The sequence below is a fragment of the Schistocerca piceifrons genome, chromosome X, assembly GCF_021461385.2.
Source record: "Schistocerca piceifrons isolate TAMUIC-IGC-003096 chromosome X, iqSchPice1.1, whole genome shotgun sequence".
NCBI lineage: Eukaryota > Metazoa > Arthropoda > Insecta > Orthoptera > Acrididae > Schistocerca > Schistocerca piceifrons.
The window spans coordinates 448404508-448426890 of NC_060149.1; the positions used below are offsets into that span (position 1 = coordinate 448404508).

Genomic DNA, 22383 nt, shown 5'->3' on the forward strand with positions numbered 1-22383 from the left:
TCCGTCGATCGCCTCCAATCAGAATTTCCGCACGTTCTGACACTGCAGGAGTCACAGATGTGTGCGAGCGACCTGCATGCGGGAGATCGGACAAGTTAGCGCGACCTTGTTGCGATGGTCACGGACGCATCGCCCACAGACTTATCGTGCTTTTGTTCACTGCCAAGTCTCCGTAGACATTCTGCAAGCGCTTGTGAATATATATGATACTCTTGTTTCCGATTAAAAAATAAATAAAATCTCAGTGACAGTTCTCTGCTTGGAACGCACCTCCGTTACGGACGCCAATTTGAGGGCTACGTGTAGCGCCGCCATCTATCGTAACTTCATGAAGCAACAGAGACTGAAGTGGGTATATTCCTCGATCTCAGATACAGATTCAGTATTTTTTCAACCGAAATTGGCAGAGAGAAAAAAATTGTAGCATTAGTTATTCAACGCTCCTCGTATGTTGCCTGACAATCTCGGATCACTCTTATCCTTGTATTTGACACACGAAAATTTTAAATTATTTGACAAAGTTGAATGCTTATTTCATTGTCAGGTGTATCATAATTAATATCAAAAATTAACACGGGATAAATAACACGGTAATAGAAAACGAAACGTTCCAACAAACGTGGCCCCGCAAACGAGCTATTTGGGAGGTAATTTTGAATGTATGGTTATGATCCGATACTGATTTGAGTATGAAATATTGTCCTAGTTAGTATAAGTGTGTTTGAAATGTGAACTTCTAGATCAATTGTGTTCAAATTTCAGCCGCGGGCTACGTTAACAAGAAATGAAATACTCCTTTAGCCCGTTACGCGTTACAGTTTACTGTGCTCTTGTATGTCGTCCTCGTATTTAGATGCAATACCCCAGTCGTCTCTACAGTGAGTTGTGAAACCTTCCAAGCAAAAAAAATGGGTTCAAATGGCTCTGAGTACTATGGGACTTAACATCTGTGGTCATCAGTCCCCTAGAACTTAGATCTACTTAAACCTAACCCAACTAAGGACATCACACACATCCATGCCCGAGGCAGGATTCGAACCTGCGACCGTAGCGGTCACGCGGTTCCAGACTGAAGCGCCTAGAACTGCAAGGCCACACCGGCCGGCCCTTCCAAGCACCCTTGGATCATCTCGTATAGATTAACAAGTTCGCTGCTCCACTTCAACCTCATCAACGGTAGTACTGTACTCTTCTCTTCTGATAGGACTCCAGGTAGAAAAAACAGAGGACTGAGGCTACCTGGTCCTGGAGGCCAAGGTGTAGACCATGCTCCAGCTGTCCAGCCTGGACCATATTGGGCTAAACTTCAGCAGCGTTCGCGAAACAACCTTAGCAACATGTGAGCGGACCCACAACATTTCGATCTAGCCCCCATACAATTCGACTCAAATTTTACCCATGGCCCATGGTTGGGAATGTCGTACATGAATGTGACTTACTGACACCTATCACTGCTGATGTAAGACGACTCTAACCGTAATATCATGTTGTTGCCATCACCTATACGAGACAAAACTTGCAACATTCCTATTAATGTTGCCCCCAAAAGGAAACCGAATATCGCCGATCCCAGCGAAAGCACATCGTTACCACCCACTCCTCATAAATTATACCATGGTGGGTCTAATCTTCTCTTTCCCATCAAATACGGTCTTACCACAGACATGTTCGCACCTGTTTCCAATAAAAAGTTGTGATTCCTTCCATCCATTAAGCAATTTAAGCAAAATTCCCCCTCTGCACTCGATTCAGTTATGTTAAAATGTACTGGGAGCGTCACTCTGGCCCCAGAGACCTCAGTATGGTCTAATGCCAGGTTATTCCCATTCCGTGTCGTCCTGTCATGTCCCCTCATGTCCCCTATACTGCCTACAGTCCCGTTCTCGATATCCTGCCCTTCCACATTTTCAAGGGCGCCTGGGGACAAGGGTGGGGGTGAGGGGAGGAGGCACCCTCTTAGCTCTCAGAGAAAGGAAAAAAATATTTTATTTTTCAACAAAATGTTTTAAAACACGGTATGACGCAGGTTTTTAAGTGTTGGAACAGCACCTTACTTACGGGTACTTTCCAATCACGAAGTCACCATTAGTCTTTCAATCAAAAATACTCCGTACCCCATATCTAGTCCTCCCACCTTAAAAACTATCGTCTGGGCACCTTTGCACATTTTCTACTCATTGACTAATGGGAAGCCCATCGTATGTAGCCACGATGGTAACATCTGACGTCAGCGGAAGGAAACACTTCTATCGCGGACACGAGTCACTGTGTCTATTTCTACTATGGCTGTTGCCGTTTCTAATGCTCCCGCAAAGTCTTCCGAAAATTCAGCTCCTATCTTCATCGATACATCGGTAGGTAACACCCATAGTATGTGTCAAACGCTCTTTGTTCTGCTTCCTGCAGAAGTATCTTACTCGTGTGATCACTTACAGTCGACTCATATCTATTGACACTGATTTTCCTTATTCTATCCGCGAAACTTTCTGTAGATTCGCCCACTCTTTGTTATGCAGTAGTTAATTGCTCCCGATAAAATCTACAACTATTTTGTCTCCTATAACGCTGCAACGAGCCTTTCCTCAGCAGTTCAAATGTCTGAGCAATTCTTATTTCGTCATAATACAGCACAACCGTTTGCGCGTCTCCAACTCAATGTAACGTGCCCATATCCAACAATTGCCCCTCTGACAAACAAGCCAGCTTTGCAACTGTCAACGGGTTGTTCACAAACGCCACTCATCCTAGAAAACACTGAACACCTCTGTAGTGGTAATCCCTTGTTTCCCATTACTCATTATGAAGCCTGTGTCTACATCAGTAGGAAGAAATGAAGGAAGAGCGATTAGAGTTTAACATCCCGTCGACAGCCTGGCATAATGACAGGATGGAGAAGGAAATCAGTTGTGCCTTTTTCAAAGGAACGTTCTCGGTATTTATCTGGGGCGAATAAGGGAAATCATGGAAAACACAAATATGGATGGCCGGGCAAGGTTTGAACAGTCATCCTTCCAATGCGAGTACAGTGTGCTACATCGCCACCTCATACAGCTACATCAATAGCAAAAAATACCACAATAAAGGACTTAATATTAATTACACTTAGAAACTCCACAAACCATTCTTAATCCTTACGCCTGAATGCCAACCTTGCAAACTCTCTACATTCTCTGTAATAAAGCTCAGGCCTTTTTATATTTAACACAGGTCTCCACTGTAGTTTAAGTGTTTGGAGCACTACGCCCCTGAAAATTACACTGCACACAACTAAATGGGTGCCAGCTAGCATTTGTTTCTTTAGTTTTCCCCCTAAACTCCCTTAAATCGTCGCCTGAGTCCACTTTCAAGAATTGAACCTTCAGCCCAACTCGCCAAGCTAATCGACTAGACAGTGTCAACCACTGTAATGAATACAGCCAAAACACTGTTGTCAATCACCACGCTGCGTTGACGATGCTGGCCCGTGAAGTCGCTCGATGACACTGGCAGCACTTCTGGCTCCAGTGAAACAGAATCATGGAGCGAAATCCCCACGCGTGGAAGGTTATCCTAACCCAGAAAATTGATTGTGAGTAGGTCCGTGCTTTTAAGATCTAAGCTGTGAGTTTAATGTGCACAATTTTACTAGATGACGCTGATTTTAATGGCCCAAGCTGTAGATCTCTAAAGTGGACACTTATGCAAACAATAATTAAGTGAAACGAGTGTAACAGAAATAGTATATCATTTAAATACGATGATTTATTCACCAAAACCATCAATCGTATGCACAAACTATGAGAAAATGTGCACTGATTTAAAACACAAAAGCTAGAAATCTAATTAATGGCTTTAATTGAGTAACAGTGTTACTCGATTGAACGAGAAAGTAAGCCTTCCTGACTGTAATATCGATAAAAAGGTGAACTGCAAGGCTTGTGAATTCTACATGACAGTGACTCTAGACCAGGTGACTAATTTCAAAACGGACACACCAAGGTGAATTTGAGACAGAAATGCAAGTGAGGTCCAAGAATGCCCTAGCTATTGGTGCTGCTATTTTTACTCACCATAATGATGCACGAACGCCGCGATAAACACTGCCGTCGTGCGCATGGCTCTTGTTTGAAGACGAGGGTGGCGGCCGCTGTGACCGAGTGGTTCTAGGTGTTTCAGTCCGGAACCGCGCTGCTGCTACGGTCGCAGGTTCGAATCCTGCTTCGGGCATGGATGTGTGTGATGTCCTTAGGTTAGTTAGGTTTAAGTAGTTCTAAGTCTAGGGGACTGATGACCTCAGATGTTAAGTCCCATAGTGCTCAGAGCCATTTTTTGAAGACGAGGGTGTGTTGCTACTGGTCCAGCTGCATTGCCGGCTCGTTTGCTATGTGGTGTTGATCTCTGTCTCCCACGTACGCAGCTGACATGCACAAGATGCGCACAGGTACACATCCGTGATAACTCAATATCCGCACTTGTTACGTCTGTGTATGAACTCTACCACATCTTCTAAAAATTCTTTTACATCCGAATACTACTGCGTTCTCCGAAGAAGTCCGTCTACATGAAGAATACTTGCACGTCTTCTGAAAAAATCTTAAGCAGTGCACTCCTCCACGTCTTCAGAAGTAATCCCCTAGACTTTTTCATGGATTCTAACGCCCAGCTTTCTTTTCCCGCGAAACTGTGCCTGCTCGCCAGTGGTGTAAGATGCAGAAAATAGTGGTCCAATAGCGAGGCATTTTCTACGTGTTGAATCCTGCATGCGTCGCATTTGATGCCAATCACACCACAAAACTCCCTCCTATAACTAAAAAATTGCTGCTTCAGCGGTGTCTCCGTGATGTCACTGAGTAAAGTACCAATGGCACATTTTCGTGAGCAGCAACTAGCCTTGCGTTAGAAGCCCCCTGAAATTCAGAGAGCAATGCACGAAGCTAGGCCATCATTTCTGTAGGCTGTGTTTTCTTCCAAAAAGCGTCGTATGGCTATCTGCAAAGACCACTTGAAAAACACGAAAAAGCTGCGCTCTCCTGCTGCTCCCTAGCCCTATTTCAGCCACTGGGCATGCCGGGGCAAAAGATACACAATAACCCCTACCCCATGCTCTGCTCTGACATCCTCACTTCCATGAAGTCAGCATCTGAGCTACCAGCCCGCTCTCTCACCAAAGACTCGTTTTTATCTCCACATTCCGTATCCGGTCGTATCACATCCTACGCACTGTGTTTTCTCATGCACACGAAAACCTTCCAACAACGAGTGAGTTCAGCACAACATTAAATGAAAAAGGAAATGAAATTGGCATACAAAATGGTTCAAATGGCTCTGAGCACTATGGGACTCAACTGCTGAGGTCATTAGTCCCCTAGAACTTAGAACTAGTTAAACCTAACTAACCTAAGGACATCACAAACATCCATGCCCGAGGCAGGATTCGAACCTGCGACCGTAGCGGTCTCGCGGTTCCAGACTGCAGCGCCTTTAACCGCACGGCCACTTCGGCCGGTGAAATTGGCATACAGATTAGCCTGCCGCAGTTCAGTAAATGCAGAACTATTATTTTTAGGATGATACCCAAGTCGATGTGTGCATACTACCAATTCCTTAGCTGTTGTGGAATCAGAAGTGGTTCATTAAAAACATCATTTTTTATATAGGTCAGGGTGGATGACCTCTATGGTAGGTGACTGCAGCTGGACTGCTAGTGGTGAGATAGGCATATAGCTCGCCGCCCTACACAAGATTGCAGTGGTATGCAGGTGGTTACCACATGATTGACCACCATTTCGTCATGAAAACGGAAGTTTTAAGTATTCCTTTTCATTCCACGGAATAGTGACAGATGGGCAGTTTCTTCTGAATTCATAGATTCCACCATCGTGTTTCTATGATGTCTTGTTATTCGTCACCAGACACGAAACAGGATAGGGAGAAACAATGAATTCACTCTCCCCAAGCATTCTTGATGCTGCAAGCTAGAGCTGGTGATGTTATACTTGATCCAGTCGTCCATGGCAGCAATACTTCTGAGACCTCTATAGACGCTGGTGAAACTGGACTGTTAGCAGTCAGGCAGGCCTGTAGCTCTCCACGCGAGGCGTGGTTGTGGTGGTGTGGCACGTGGATCAGGTGGTCGACCAGTGTTCCGCTATGAAAAGAGCAATGTTAAGTATTATTAGTATTATTTTTATTCCATAGCAAACTACAACAATCGTGATAGTGCAGGGCGGCGATCAGCTCCCTTCAAGGCACCGGCGTTCTTAGGTTATCAAGCAGGCTCTTGTCATGTCAGAGTGCGGCGCCGCCCTGAGCAACGGACAGCGGCTTGGGAAAGTAGTGTGGTCAGCAGTCCGCCATGTCGCTGACAGGACCAAACGCAAGGCAGCGAAAGTCAGCCGGTGTAGATAGCTTCACCGTCTGGCACGCATGCACAACTCGGTTCAGGACACGCTGTGCGTGCAAAATCAAACTTTGGATCCCAGTGCGGATGGCAGTGGCTCACAGTGGTGATGTGTGCCGGCACAAGAGAAAACAATCAGGAAGTGTTTGACGACACTGGCGGTTACTGACAGAAACAACGTTACATCTCATACGCGGTGACAATGAGATACAACGTTTGCTCATATAGGCAGTGACGGACAGGAACGGTTTGATGGTTTACACTGAACCATGGACCTCGAATTTGCGGCCAACAGCAGTTGGAGGCTAGCCAGCATGTGGCCCACAGGTCGGAAGGCACAAAGTCAGCAACACTTAGACTTAATGCTGATAGAAAGGCTGCAGCAAATGGAGGCAATGGTCGGTGGTGGGAGCTTGCTGACCCATCTTGAACCATAGACTAGCGTAAAACCTCCACTCATAGCTGGGCCCTGGTCGTGACTCCCTGATGCTTGACTAAAGCTGGCGGTATACAAGGTTTAACAAAATGATGTTTTAAAAATTGTAGATATAATTCGAAACGTTTATATAAGGAACCTATAGCCATAAATGTGAAATAAAAGTTTCTGCATAACTATGCACTTACTATGCACTTAGTAAGCTAAATGAAAAACCAGACTACTGTAGTTTGGAAAAATTTTACTGGCGAAACAGTACAGCACAATCAGATATTGCAAATCATTGGCATGTTCAATGTGCTGATCAACTTCCTTACCTAGTGCGCAATGACGAACTATGTTTTGTCTGATTCTCTGTCAGATTCCACACTCCCCTCTGATGGTATCAGATGGTGAAATGGTGTAAAGATGCTCAATAAGCTCACTAACTTTTCCTATTAATGTTGAGTACACAAGGCACTTAATACCCCAGAGGATATATTCTAGAGATGGCGTGACACGGGCGGGGGGTTCGTTGTAGGGGAGCACGAAGGCCAAGGAATTGCACGTCCGCTTCTAGTTACTCTCTGTCTGAAGTTGTGTGTTGGGTATGCTCTGGCCTGACGACCAAATTGCCACGTAATTGCAAAGGGAACGTCCTCCAGAAATTCAGGCAAGGCATACTCCAGAAAGTGCAAATAATGTGAACCATTCAAACGATCTGGTAAGACGTGTGGCTCAAGAAGGTGATCCTCAAGAACTACATCTCAATTGTTTACTGATAATCACACCGGGTAACTTCTCGTAAGGATAGTGCGTGGATTATCAACAGTCCATTGCTGGATATTGTGGGAATTAAAAATACTCTTCCTTGACTCATCGCTAAACAGCACGAGGTCTGGGAAAGTGGGGCAGCGGCACACTGTCGAAGGAACAACTGTGAGAATTGCTGCCAAGGTTCAAACTCAGGCTGACCCATAGTTTAGACTGGGTGATCAAGGGAATGGATGTAGAAGCGCATCATGAAAAACCCAACAGACACTCATGTAATCTACGTGCATTGCGTGGGCAATTAAACGTGAGCTTCCGCGTGAAGTGGTAGCTAAATGTTCCATCACGTCTTCCTCAAATTCAGCAGATCGTGTCCCCCTAGTGCCTTCCTGTTGTGTATCACCTGACACGGCTCCTCTCTTCCTCAGTCGACGATCAACTCTAACGAATAATGGGATGCTAGGAAGTTGTATGTTTGGGTACTTTCCTGTGTACAACCGAAAAGCTCCACTGGCATTCCCGAGAGATTCGCCATAACAAAAATGCAGATTAGCAAGCTCTCCAAATGTGTAAATTACCTACCCTCCATGAAGTCGGAAATTAACTACAGTACGGACCATAACCACATAAGCAGACAACTGTACACTGTCTCACATTGACTAACTGCATGTTTGCAACACAGCGCCAGTGGGTGAAGTGAGTGAACTGGAGGACGAAAAGTACAACGGACACAACTTCCAGTACACTGGCTTTAGACAGATTACTGTAGTTATGTGATTACAATCTTCCATTCGCAGTAATAACATAACGTCCGTGGATGGAAGGGTACTTAACAAAGTGATAAATGGTTCAAATGGCTCTGAGCACTATGGGACTCAACTGCTGTGGTCATAAGTCCCCTAGAACTTAGAACTACTTAAACCTAACTAACCTAAGGACATCACACACATCCATGCCCGAGGCAGGATTCGAACCTGCGACCGTAGTGGTCGTGCGGTTCCAGACTGTAGCGCCTTTAACCGCTCGGCCACTCCAGCCGGCAACAAAGTGATAGGTCAAATATCTCCTACTGCTGTACAAACTTAATTTCACATTTCTCGCTATAGGTTCATTATATCAAAACGTTCTGAATGTCACCTCTACAATATCCCAAATTTTGAAAGCGTCATTCTGTTACACTGTGTGTACGAAAGCCTGGTCCGCTACTGTTTCTGAAACAACAGGATCAAGGCATAACGCATGACTGTTGATAGCATTGGTCCATCTTGCCCATCGTGTCAGCATCTTCACAGCCCTGGCCGTGTTCTAACAGTAAGGCAACTTCTCCTCGCAGAGGTCCAAGGTGGCGTCTTCTCCAATACACCGAACTCAATACGTCTTCTAGTGCAAGATCACCTAAATATTGAGGTGTTTTTCATCACCTGGCTTATGGTTTTTTATTTTTTATTTTTTTGCTGAGATGGACACAAGAGTCTGCTGCTTCGCCAGATGGGAACATGGACCACCAGTTTATTTAATGAGACGCTAGTAGGGTGACTTGAAGGTGGTGACTCGGTGGCGTCCTTTGACCCCCAGCCAACAGAGACTACCTCAGCAAAGCAACCATCCACGTGCTTGGATCACATCAGGCGAAAGCGAAGGATGGCTGACTTCCTCGCAGCGGTCAGGCTGACATCAGGGTTACAGAAGCAGCAGGCTCAGGTATAAAACTGCCATACTGTCCCGGCAGTTGACTAGTCGCAAGGTGCACTGGTGTACTGGACCCAAACCCAAGACCCCTTGAAGATGCCCAGAAACCAGCTGAGGTCATCCCACAAGGTGGCCCCTCTTATTCGTCCCAGCTCATGCCCCGTAGCATCAGATGTAGCAGCGCCTCACAGGCCAGCAGCTAGCAGATGATGCAGCTAGATATAGACAAAGCCGAATGGCCTAAATAGGACTACTGAATGGCACAGAGTAGGCCTTGCTGAAGACAGCACTTGAAAACAAGATACTGCTAGGCTCAAGCGACAAGTTCTTATAGTCTGGTTTTGTTATGACATGGGATAATCCATTTCACCTCTGCAGTGGACTGTACTCATGCACAACGATCTCTCGACATTATTCCAATCCTGGCAGTTGGATTCCCTAGGCAGTTAGCTTGCCCACCATGCCATAGATTTTGAAGCTGGTGTGGAGGGTTGCTGGTGTACCACAACGAGTCATGTCAAGCTTTTGAATCATGGAGCGTCATCTACACACAGGATCCTAATAAGTCATTCAGGCAGATATAAACCATCAATCGTTGATGGAGTATCGGACATGTAACTTATTTCTAGATAATGTAATGGTCCAATCTGAGTTTTAATATATGTCTGACATTACCCACCATAGAATGTGTTCAGCATGTTTACTTTGTACAATGTGAATGATCCATTCGATACGGCGTACCGACATTTGTCAGAGCTGTACTAAAGAGAAAAACTGGCCTTCGTTCCACCACTTCAATACTTCAGCATATTCAACAGGGAAAGTAATTATTAATTCATCGAACAGTCCAAGAGTGTACTTCAAGTTTATAGTGTCCATTAGGCACAATATTTCGGCTATCAGATATGTCTTCATCATCAGGTGTGCTGAAGAACTGACCTCTAGGGGGTGCACGGCCGACTTACACACTTTCCTCTCTCAGGCCGCTCCGTATATGGTCCGAGCCTGAGGGCCTGCATTGGCGGTCGAAGAGGCGCTGCATCTGTCGCCGGTGACCCCGGCATGATGCCCTGGCTATGGTAGTATGGTATCTACTGCAACATTAGCATCTTCTGCAAAAAGTAACAATTCCGTTTTTTGAAACTTAAGTGGAAGGTCATTCACATATATGAAGAAAACGAGCGGACCCCTAATTGAACGCTGTGGGACTCACTTTCTGATTTTGGTTTTTCACGGTCAATAAAAGGAAATTCTAACCTTCCAACATTGTTTTAATTATCCAGCACAACGTTTTGCATTCTATTTTTAAGTACAATTCAAATCAGTTGTGTGTAAAACCATTGCTTCCATGATGCTTGAATTTCTCTAAGAGTGTAACACGACCTATACAAAACTTCCTGGCGGATAAAAACTGTGTGCCGGACCGAGACTCGAACTCGGGACCTTTACCTTTCGCGCGCAAGTGCTCCACCGACTGAGCTACCCAAGCACGACTCACGCCCCGTCCTCACAGCCTTCATTCCGCCAGTACCTCGTCTCCTACCTTCCACTCCGCTGTAGAGTGAAAATTTCATTCTATGACCTATACAATCAAATGCCTCATAAAGACCACAAAAATTTCCAACGGCGATATTTTATTATTTAAGGCTTGTAATATTTTATAAATGGATGTATAAACAGCATCTTCAGTGTTGTGGAAATACTACTAATCGAGATGACAAATCAGATGCTCTCTGTGCCCCTACCACTACAGTAGAAACTGTAGAATAGACGAAGTTATGGAGAAAGAGGCAGCCCCATTTTCTTTATACTGCACACCGGCATCCTACTGGAAAACATCAGACACATACTGGAAAAGCACTGAATAAAACCTGTCTTTTGCGCTCCTAATAAAACACGGGCATTGCAGGGGACCATAAAAGATGACCTCTCTTTATGGAATGGCGGGCTATACCAAATTCCGTGCCTACGTGGCAAAACATACACTGCCTGACAAAAATAATGAAGCACCCAGAAAGGAAAGGGGAAACGAAATTAAACTTTTCCGGTTGAGGGAATATGTGATGTCATTTCAGTGGTTACAAAATCGAGTCAAATTTACAATGACCTTGAGAGTGTGAGTCTGCTTATCAGTATGACATTGCACACCACTTGGCGTGGATGTCTACACTGATTCGGTTGCGAATGGTGACATAAAGCCGTTGTTTTCTCTCCTGAGACAAGTGGGCATCAACTGTTGTAAATGGTTCTTGATATTGTGAGCAATGGCACTGGGATCGAGATGGCCTCCAAGCTGGTACCACACATGTTCTATCGACGACTGTTCTAGGGATACTGGTGGCCACAGGAGCACCTCAGAATCACGCAGACAGTTCATAGGGATAGATGCCATGAGTGGACGAGCATTGTCTTGTTGAAAAATGGCACCACTATACTGTCCCATCAGAGGTAGCACATCAGCACACAAGATGTCCCTGATATGCTGTCATGCAGTCAGAATTCCCTCAATTACTACCAGTTATGACCGAAAATCATACCCAATCTGCACAATAATGTCAGTAGTAACACCGTTGTACCTCTCCAAAGCATTAGAAAAATGAGTAGTCGGGCTATATCGGTAAGTTTGCAGTCTGTATTGTTGCCCAATGTCCTCCTCACCCCTATGACATCATGTGCTGTTGCCAGATTTCTCCCGTCCATCTCTCTGATATAGGAAAATCGCTCTGTACGTAAAATGGTGGAAAATAGAAAAAATGTGGACAGAAATTCGAAATGTGCCTATTACCCTATGTATAAAATGGCAAGATATTCATAATTTGTCGTAGTTTTCAAACAATGTAGCGTTTTCCCCACTCCTATGATGTCACCTCTACGAGTCCAGTGTAAGATGGTCGAAATTCAAAAAAGCCAGTATAGGCATTGTCCTGTTGGTGTGAAATTCATAAAAACACTAGATGGCTAACGAGGATAATGAAGTTGTGGATTCGGGTGCAGGTGGCATGGTTTTCAGATTTCCTGCGTTTTCCTCAGCGCTGTAATATCACAATCCAAAATGGCAGACCAGAGGATATGAGTGCAGGCTGCATGGTTGCCAGGTCGCTTGTGTTAATTTGAAAATGACGAGAAATTCAAATATCATGTGTTTCCCTATGACGTTCCACTTCACTTGACTTAGTTTAAAAACAGTGCGGCAGGTGTGTTTCAAAAATTCCCCTACCATCTGACGTCACATTTAAACACTTTACCCCATACCAGTTACCTTACGTTCGAAAGTCAGAGCTGACTTGCTCTAAATTTAAGTCCACCTTTGCTATGCTCATACTTAATGTTTAAACAACTGTCACCATTGCTGAGATAGCATGTGAACAACTGTGGCTTTACTGTAACAAACACTGCACCGAAGAGTGCTTCCAGGCTGCCCCGTCTTTCAGAGAGTTTCCGCACCACTGGCGCCTGCCAGCCGGACATGGTCACCTCAAAACACTGTGCAGATGACACACGCGTCCGCACTTCGGGTGCTTTCTTGTGCCAGTCCTATACGCAAGTTGCCTCTTAACACAGAGCCTCCATGCGTCACGATTCATGCTGCTCGACTGTCTGACAAGAAGTGCAGAACACAATGTCCTACAACCTAGCACGCTTGTAGAATTTCTCAAGTCCCCACATACAGTCATTTCACATCAAATATTCTACTATTGTGAGGACCTCCTCAACAAGCGTCATGATAATTTTCTGTGGCATAAGGCTTAAATCGTGCCGCAAAGTTTTGAGGAGCATTCACATTGATGTTGTAGTTATCAAATTCCTCTGATCTGAACGCATCATGGACGTTATTGAACGTGAGCTCTGCACCTGTAATTAACGGGAGTTATATGTAAACGACAACGCCACATACCTTCGGAAGAACCCGCTGTGGAACTGCTCCAGAACAGCGTGCATGATATACCGACAATCCTAAGCTGTTATGTAGAGTGTTGTATAGGCCGTAGCAGCAGACCCTCGTTTATCACAGTCCTCTGTAACCTTGGCCAGCAAAAGACATCCAAAGCAAGCGGGTTATTGAGGGAACCATACTCGAATTTATCAGAAATGATTTAGTAATCCTATGGAAACATGCAGTGCCTATGGTTGGCACTTACCTCACTGCACAACTTACGCGACATTTCCAAATGGGTGTACTGGGTTGCCGATTATCTTCAATTGCAAGCCTGTAACACTTATCAATTGAAAGGCCTACTCTACCATGTCTAGGGCTATTTGCAGCTCTTGAGGGTACAAGACTTCCACACTACTTGGATCATAGAAAAATCAAGTGAACAAAATCATGAACAGCACGTTGCATTCACTGTCATAAACAAGACAATATCAAGATCTACTCTCAAAGGTCTCTCCATAAAGTACCTATGTTCATCTTCCTTACTGTGACATTGAAATCCATAACTCACAGGTGAACCTGATTTTCAGCTTCAGAAGACAGTACCATAAAAACTCCGCTATAAATGTTAGAGCTCCTATTGGCAACGTAAAACACTTAAAAAATTGTGTAAGGGATAGCTAAAAAATCACTTAAAAATACGCTACTGTCCATAATACCAGGTCATTTTTTGTTTATTAGGAGGATGACTGGAGTTCAAAATATCGTTTACATCGATATCATTAGAGACAAAAGGGTGGCTCACGCTGACAAGGGTATACATCTGTAGTGACCTTCTTGAAGGAACCACAATGATATAACCGATAAATTCGTCTAATCTGAACAGATCTGGGACGCTGTAGGATGTCTGCAGTTTCCAACATTCATCAAAATGATTTACATTTCCGCTGGCCACCAAGCTTCCTAGACATGATCATTTTGAGCATATCTGGGATGCCTTGCAACATGCTGTTAAGAATGGATCTTCACCGCCCCGTACCCTTACGGATTTGTGGGCAGCCCTGCTGCAGTCATGGTGACATTTCCCTCAAGCACTACTTCAGACATTAATCGAGTCCATGCCACGTCATGTTGCGGCTCTTCTGCCCACTCGCTGGGGCCCTACGCGATATTAGGCAGGTGTACCAGTTTCTTTTGCTCTTCAGTGTATTATTTATAAAAGAGTAGATGGCTTCTTCATCAACCGTTTTAGCCCGTATGGAACGAGTCTTCGCCTTTGGACATCGTTTGCGAGGTATAAAAACAATTGAATAAGTACATTCATTTCTCTTATGTGTGTATTCAGGGCCATTCTCGATGGCATGCCTGAATAAAATCTTCTCGGTTTACAAGCCACGTCATTTCAAATAAAACACTGGAGCTTTGGATGGCTATCTCCGGCACTGTGCGGTCCTGGTACGGTCTTCTTGTTGTATGGGCACGTTGCAGCATGTGGAACCGATCAGAGAGGGCCAAAGGTACGCGTGTGTGGAAAGCGAGCTGCGCGTGTATGTGAGGGTGCTAGTATAAGAAACGCTGGAACTTTTGCTCCAATAGCTTACACCTGGAATAATCAAGTTGTCCCTTCATATTCTAATGAGTACATACTTCTTGTACCACGACCAATATTATGAGATGACGGATGGCACAGCGAAGGGATCACAACTGTCTCTGTCAGTCGCGAATTCGTTCGTGTAGCACTTTGAGGAACTGGCTCTAAACTCTGTGACGTTTCGGCCTTCCTGATACGGCCTCATGGTGAAAGTGTACTGCAGATGATCGTCAATTACACTGACAGTGACAGCCCAAAATTAAATTAACTATCGAGAACGAGACTGAATACCGTAATTCCCAAATACTCCAAAAATAAACGAAAAATATACCTATTCAAAAAGACAGATAAAAATTGACTTGACGCATTCTTGAGAGACAATCTCCACGCCTTCCAAATTAATAATATAAGTGTAGACCTGGTGTGGCTTGAATTCAGAGAAACAGTGTTAACAGCATTTGAAAGATTTATGACAAATAAATTAATCAACAACGGAGCTGATCCCCCTTGGTACACAACAAAAGTCACAACACTGTCGCAGAAACAACTAAAAAAGCACACTAAATTTAAACGAACGCAAAATCCCCAAGATTGGCGATCTTTTACAGAAGCTCGTAATTTATCCCGGACTTCAATGCGAGATGCTTATAATAGTTTCCACAATAAAACATTGTCTCGAAATCTGGCAGAAAATCCACAGCGATTCTGGTCGTATGTAAAGCATGCTAGGGGCAAGACACAATCAATGACTTCTCTGTGGGATAGCAATGGAAATACTATCGATGACAGTGCTGCTAAAGCATAGTTACTAAATACAGCCTTCTGATATTTCTTCACCAAATAATACGAAGTAAATACTCCAGAATTCGAACAGCTGCCGAAGATAGAAGTAGATATCCCCGGAGTTGTGAATCAACTTAAATCACTTAACAAAAGCAAGTCTTCCGGTCCAGGCTATATACCAGTAAGGTTCCTTTCAGAGTATGCTGATACAATAGCTCCGTACTTAAGAATCATATACAACCGATCGCTAGACGAAAGATCCGTACCGAAAGACTGGAAAGTTGCACAGATCACACCAATATTCAAGAACGGTAGTAGGAGTAATCCACTGAATTACAGGTTTATATCGTTAATGTCGATATGCAGCACGATTTTGGAACATATATTGTGTTCGAACATTATGAATTACCTCTAAGACAACGGTCTATTGACACACATTCCACACGGATTTAGAAAACATCGTTGTTGTGAAACACAACTAGTCCTTTACTCACATGGAGTGTTGAGTGCTATTAGCAAGGTATTTCAAATTAGTTCCGTATTTCTAGATTCCCAGAAAGCTTTTGACACCTACAAGTGATTTTAATGAAATAGCGTGCTTATAGAATATCTTCTCAATTATGCGACAGTTCGTAATAATTGACGGAAAGTCATCGAGTAAAACAGAAGTTATTTCTGGCGTTCTCCAACGTTGTGGTAGAGACCCTCTGCTTTCCTGATCTATATAAACGATTTATGAGAAAATCTGAGCAGCCGTCTTTGGTTGTTTGCAAATGATGCTGTCTTTTTTTCTAGTAATGTCATCAGAACATCAAAACAAATGCAAAACGATTGAGATATCTTCATGGTACGAAAATTAGCAATTGACCCTAAATAATGAAAAGTGTGAGATCATCCACATGAGAGCTGAAAGGAATCCGTTAAACGTCGGTTAAAATACCTAGGAATTACAATTACGAACAACTTAAATTGGAAAGAAAACATAGAGAATGTTGTTCGGAAGGCGAAACAAAGACTGCGATTTATTGGCAGAATTGCTAAAGAGAATTCCCAAACTACGCTTGTCCGCCCTCTTTTGGAGTACCGCTGCGCGATGTGGGATCTTAACCAGATAGAATTAACTGAGTAGATCGAGAAAGTTCAAAGAGGAACGGCCTGTTTTTTATTGTCGTGAAACAGGGGAGAGAGTGTCACGGAAATGATACAGGATTTGCAGTGGGCATCATTAAAACAAATGCGCGTTTCTCTTCTCACGAAATTTCAATCTCCAACTTCCTCCTCCGAATGTGCAAATATTTTGCTGACACCGACGTGCATAGGCAAACGATCATCATAAAAAATAAGGGAAATCCGAGTTCGCACAGCACGATATAGGTACTAGCTTTTTCTGCTCGATGTTCGAAAGTAGAATGATAGAGAATTATAGTGAAAGTGGTTCGATACACCCTCTTCCAGCATTTAAGTGTGATTTGCAGAGTGCCCATGTAGATGTAGATGAGATAGTGAACGACGGTAAGCTACCGTTCTTGGATGTTTTTGTTGAGCAGAAAACAGGACGTCAGCTTGGTCATTCAGTGCACAGGAAACCAATGTACACTAATCGATACTAGAATGCAAATAGTTTCCACCAAACAGTACACAAGAAAACGGTCCTGAACACGTTAGTACACAGAGCAAAGATTGCTTCCGACGACCACCACCTGTAGTCTGAATTGCAGCGTTGAAGATGGTCGTTTACACAGAATTGTTCAGCAAAAGACACATAGCAAATGCTCTCAGGTCTAACCAATGAAGGACGCTTAGTTGATTGTGGGGCAACGAGCAGCAAGTTAGAATGAGTGCTGCAGGGACATGGAATGAGACCAGTGTTCTGTCCCCTCCCTCCTCAACCCCCCCCCCCCAACCTGGAGTTATGAGACACTGAGACATGGTGCACCCAGATAAAGATGACATGGCTATTCATGTGCCCAGTGTGTATGGTGTTCCTTGTAAATATGCAAATTTGGCAGCACCTATATAGGCCAAACAATGGCTCTGAGCACTATGGGACTCAACTGCTGCGGTCATTAGTCCCCTAGAACTTAGAACTAGTTAAACCTAACTAACCTAAGGACATCACAAACATCCATGCCCGAGGCAGGATTCGAACCTGCGACCGTAGCGGTCTTGCGGTTCCAGACTGCAGCGCCTTTAACCGCACGGCCACTTCGGCCGGCTTAGGCCAAACAATTCACACACTTGCCGAGTGTTGTTCTGAGCACAAGCGATATATTAAGCTTGTCAAGTCGGCCATAGCTGATCGCTGCCTGGCAAAGGGACATAAAATACAATTAGAAAAGACAAAAGTCTTGACTCATGCATAAACATATTATTGAGTTTCTGTTACAAAGGAGTTGGCCAAGATTAAAATAAACAGCAACAATATCATAAGACGTTCATGCTTCCTGGTCACTGCACCACGCTAAACACAGCCTTTGTCTTCTGCAGATAATAGCAGTGATATATGAAAGCACCAGGATTTTAGCACAAACGACGTATTACTGGGACAGCATCGTTATCGTTTGAAATACACATCAGAGAAAATCTCATCAACCGGAATCCTGGTTATGTTCTCAAAGAGCGCCTACATCCACACTACAGAAACTGGTGCGCTCCGCCGGGTGTCACCGGTCACATATGCCTACGCAATCACATCTTCGGTTGCCAACGTGCGCCCTCGACCGCAGATCGCGTACTAAGAGACTTACGAGAGTATGATATATAACTTGGCCGGACAAGCCCCAGCATGGATTTTTTGATAGACAGCCCAGTCTACTACCCGTCACACTCTCATACTTGGAACCCGCGAGCAGTGAATGAACTGTGTCAGATAGCTTTACATAATTCATAACTGAGATTTCTGAAGCAGCGGTCCTGGGGATAAAAACAAATAACGAAACTCAACAACGTAGGGATAACCAACAGAAGTATACAGGGTGGTCCATTGATAGTGACTGGGCCAAATATCTCACGAAATAAGCATCAAGCGGAGAAACTACAAAGAACGAAACTCGTCTAGCTTGAAGGGGGAAACCAGATGGCGCTATGGTTGGCCCGCTAGATGGCGCTGCCATAGGTCGAACGGATACCAACTGCGTTTTTTTTAAATAGGAACCCCCATTTTTTATTACATATTCGTGTAGTACATAAAGAAATATGAGTGTTTTAGTTGGACCACTTTTTTGGCTTTGTGATAGATGGTGCTTAATAGTCACAAACTTATAAGTACATGGTATCAGGTAACATTCCGCCAGTGCGGACGGTATTTGCTTCGTGATACATTACCCATCTTAAAATGGAGCGTTTACCAATTGCGGAAAAGGTCGATATCGTGTTGATTTATGGCTATTGTGATCAAAATTCCCAACGGGCGTGTGCTATGTATGCTGCTCGGTATCCTGGACGACATCATCCAAATGTCCAGACCGTTCGCCGGATAGTTTCGTTATTTAAGGAAACAGGAAGTGTTCAGCCACATGTGAAACGTCAACCACGACCCCTGCAACAAATGATGATGCCCAAGTAGGTGTTTTAGAAGCTGTCGCGGCTAATCGGCACATCAGCAGCAGACAAATTGCGCGAGAATCGGGAATCTCAAAAATGTCGGTGCTGAGAATGCTAAATCAGCATCGATTGCACCAGTACCATATTTCTATGCACCAGGAATTGCATGGCGACGACTTTGAACGTCGTGTGCAGTTCTACCACTGGGCACAAGAGAAATTACGGGACGATGACAGATTTTTTTGCACGCGTTCTATTTAGCGACGAAGCGTCATTCACCAACAGCGGTAACTTAAACCGGCATAATATGCACTATTGAGCAACGGAAAATCCACGATGGCTGCGACAAGTGGAACATCAGCGACCTTGGCGGGTTAATGTATGGTGCGGCATTATGGGAGGAAGGATAATTGGTCCCCATTTTATCGATGGCAATCTAAATGGTGCAATGTATGCTAATTTCCTACGTAATGTTTCACCGATGTTACTACAAGATGTTTCACTGCATGACAGAATAGCGATCTACTCCCAACATGATAGATGTCCGGCACATAGCGCACGTGTGGTTGAAGCGGTATTGAGTAGCATATTTCATGACAGGTGGATTGGTCCTCGAAGCACCATACCATGGCCCGCACGTTCACCGGATCTGACGTCCCCGGATTTCTTTCTGTGGGGAAAGTTGAAGGATATTTGCTCTCGTGATCCACCGACAGCGCCTGGTAACATGCGTCAGCGCATCGTCAATGCATGTGCGAACATTACAGAAGGCGAAGTACTCGCTGTTGAGAGGAATGTCGTTACACGTATTGCCAAATGCATTGAGGTTGACGGACATCATTTTGAGAATTTATTGCATCAATGTTGTATTTACAGGTAATCACGCTGTAACAGCATGCGTTCTCAAAAATGGTTCAAATGGCTCTGAGCACTATGCGACTTAACTTCTACGGTCATCAGTTCCCTAGAACTTAGAACTACTTAAACCTAACTAACCTCAAGACATCACACACATCCATGCCCGAGGCAGGATTCGAACCTGCGACCGTAGCGGTCGCGCGGTTCCAGACTGTAGCGCCTAGAACCGCTCGACCACGCATGCGTTCTCAGAAATGATAAGTTCACAAAGGTTCATGTATCACATTGGAACAACCGAAATAACATGTTCAAACGTACCTACTTTCTGTATTTTAATTTAAAAAACCTACCTGTTACCAACTGTTCGTCTAAAATTGTGAGCCATATGTTTGTGACTATTACAGCGCGATCAATCACAAAGCGAAAAAAGTGGTCCAACTAAAACATTCATATTTCTTTACCTACTACACGAATATGCAATAAAAATGGGGGTTCCTATTTTTAAAAAAACGCAGTTGATATCCGTTTGACCTATGGCAGCGCCATGTAGCGCGCCAAGCATAGCGCCATCTGGTTTCCCCCTTCAAGCTAGACAAGTTTCGTTCTTTGTAGTTTTTTTCGTTTGACGCTTATTTCGTGAGATATTTGGCCCGGTCACGATCAATTGACCACCGTGCATATGGATCAAAACTCAGTTGAAGTGATAGCTGTTGTGGGTTAGCAGGAGAGCCAACACCGGTTTTGAGAGGAAGCCGAAAGGCACGCGTTTTAGCTCACGCAGGCTGGCGTAAGGTCTGGAACAGGTCAAGGAAATTAGACTTTAGCAAAAAACGTACGTAGCTGCTGGAATACTTAACTTTAATCCATAATTGTTGAACATCGCTCTTGACGGTACATTATTCATAATCTCAATAGTAACTGGTAATGGCGCCTTGCTAGGTCGTAGCAAATGACGTAGCTGAAGGCTATGCTAACTATCGTCTCGGCAAATGAGAGCGTAATTTGTCAGTGAACCACCGCTAGCAAAGTCGGTTGTACAACTGGGGCGAGTGCTAGGAAGTCTCTCTCGACCCTGCCGTGTGGCGGCGCTCGGTCTGCAATCACTGATAGTGGCGACACGCGGGCCCGACGTATACTAACGGACCGCGGCCGATTTAAAGGCTACCACCTAGCAAGTGTGGTGTCTGGCGGTGACACCACAATAGCTACACAAGCTTAAACTCCATAGCACCTCGGAGGGACTGCACAATTCTGTTAAGTTTGCAGCAACACCGAAATATTACGCACGTTGGACACTATGAACCAGCAGTACTCCTGTAGACAATTCGAACAACTAGGACACCGGGAGAAACTGAAGGATTTCAATTATTAATTCCGGTGAGAAGACACAAGTAACCATTTAGTCCCACTGAGAGCCCTCCCTAGGGACCTGCAAGGTTCAAAATGGTTCAAATGGCTCTGAGCACTATGGGACTTAACATCTAAGGTCATCAGTCCCCTAGAATTTAGAACTACTTAAAACTAACTAACCTAAGGACATCACACACATCGATGCCCGAGGCAGGATTCGAACCTGCGACCGTAGCGGTCGCGCGGTTCCAGACTGAAGCGCCTAGAACCGCTCGGCCACACTGGCCCTGACATGTTTTTAATGCATTCTTTTCACAATTCTTAAGCGTTTGGAATAGGGTACATAAAGTACCCTCCACCACAGAAAATATGGTGGCTTTCATGGTATAAATGTACATGGGAACAAATGTGTCTTCCAAGAGATCAGGTGAGCTAAGAGTACCATCACAAATACTATAACGAGGTTCCCATCCAAAACACGAAGACTGCTGAAGACTCTAAATTCTCCTGATTGACATACGGTGAAAATTTGTGTAACATTTTAGAACCATGCACTGAAAACAATCATATCATAAACATAAGCGACATGATGACGCCACTTCTAGAAGCCTGGGGCAAACTATCGGCAGTGGGGACATCGAAGTAATAGAATGCATTAATAAATTCTTGCAGATAACAATTTCGCAGAATAAACAAGATATGTGTTTATGATGGGGCTTAATATGACCGCATACCCAGTTTGCTTTCGTTAAAGATTTATGTGTCCTCTCTTGTAGAGAAAAATGAAACTTTCTCATTTTTAGCCTTCTCTGTATGATGATACCATCGAAGTATCGGTCTTCAGCGTCATATCGCCATCATGACATAACACTTCTTTTTTTTTGAGTTTACGGCTGAATTCAATCGATGTTAACACAAGAGTTTGATGATAGGAACTATTAAAAGGAATAAAGAAAATCCTATGTTTCCAAACCCCTGTTCTGCATCTAAAATGTTTGACCGTTTAAAATTCGATATTATTGGACGCAAAGTTTCATTGTGAATTATTTTGCGTATTCCGTATGTAAAGTAAAATATACAACATTTACAATATGTAGCACATTTTCTTGAATACAGTAATTCTTCTAAAC

General features: G+C 44.1%; 1 protein-coding gene across 1 annotated transcript in view; it reads left to right on the forward strand.

Annotated features, from left to right (window-relative positions):
* Positions 1-22383, forward strand: part of LOC124722993 (U-scoloptoxin(01)-Er1a-like) — a 98258-nt gene that overhangs the window by 68498 nt on the left and 7377 nt on the right. The window lies entirely within an intron of this gene.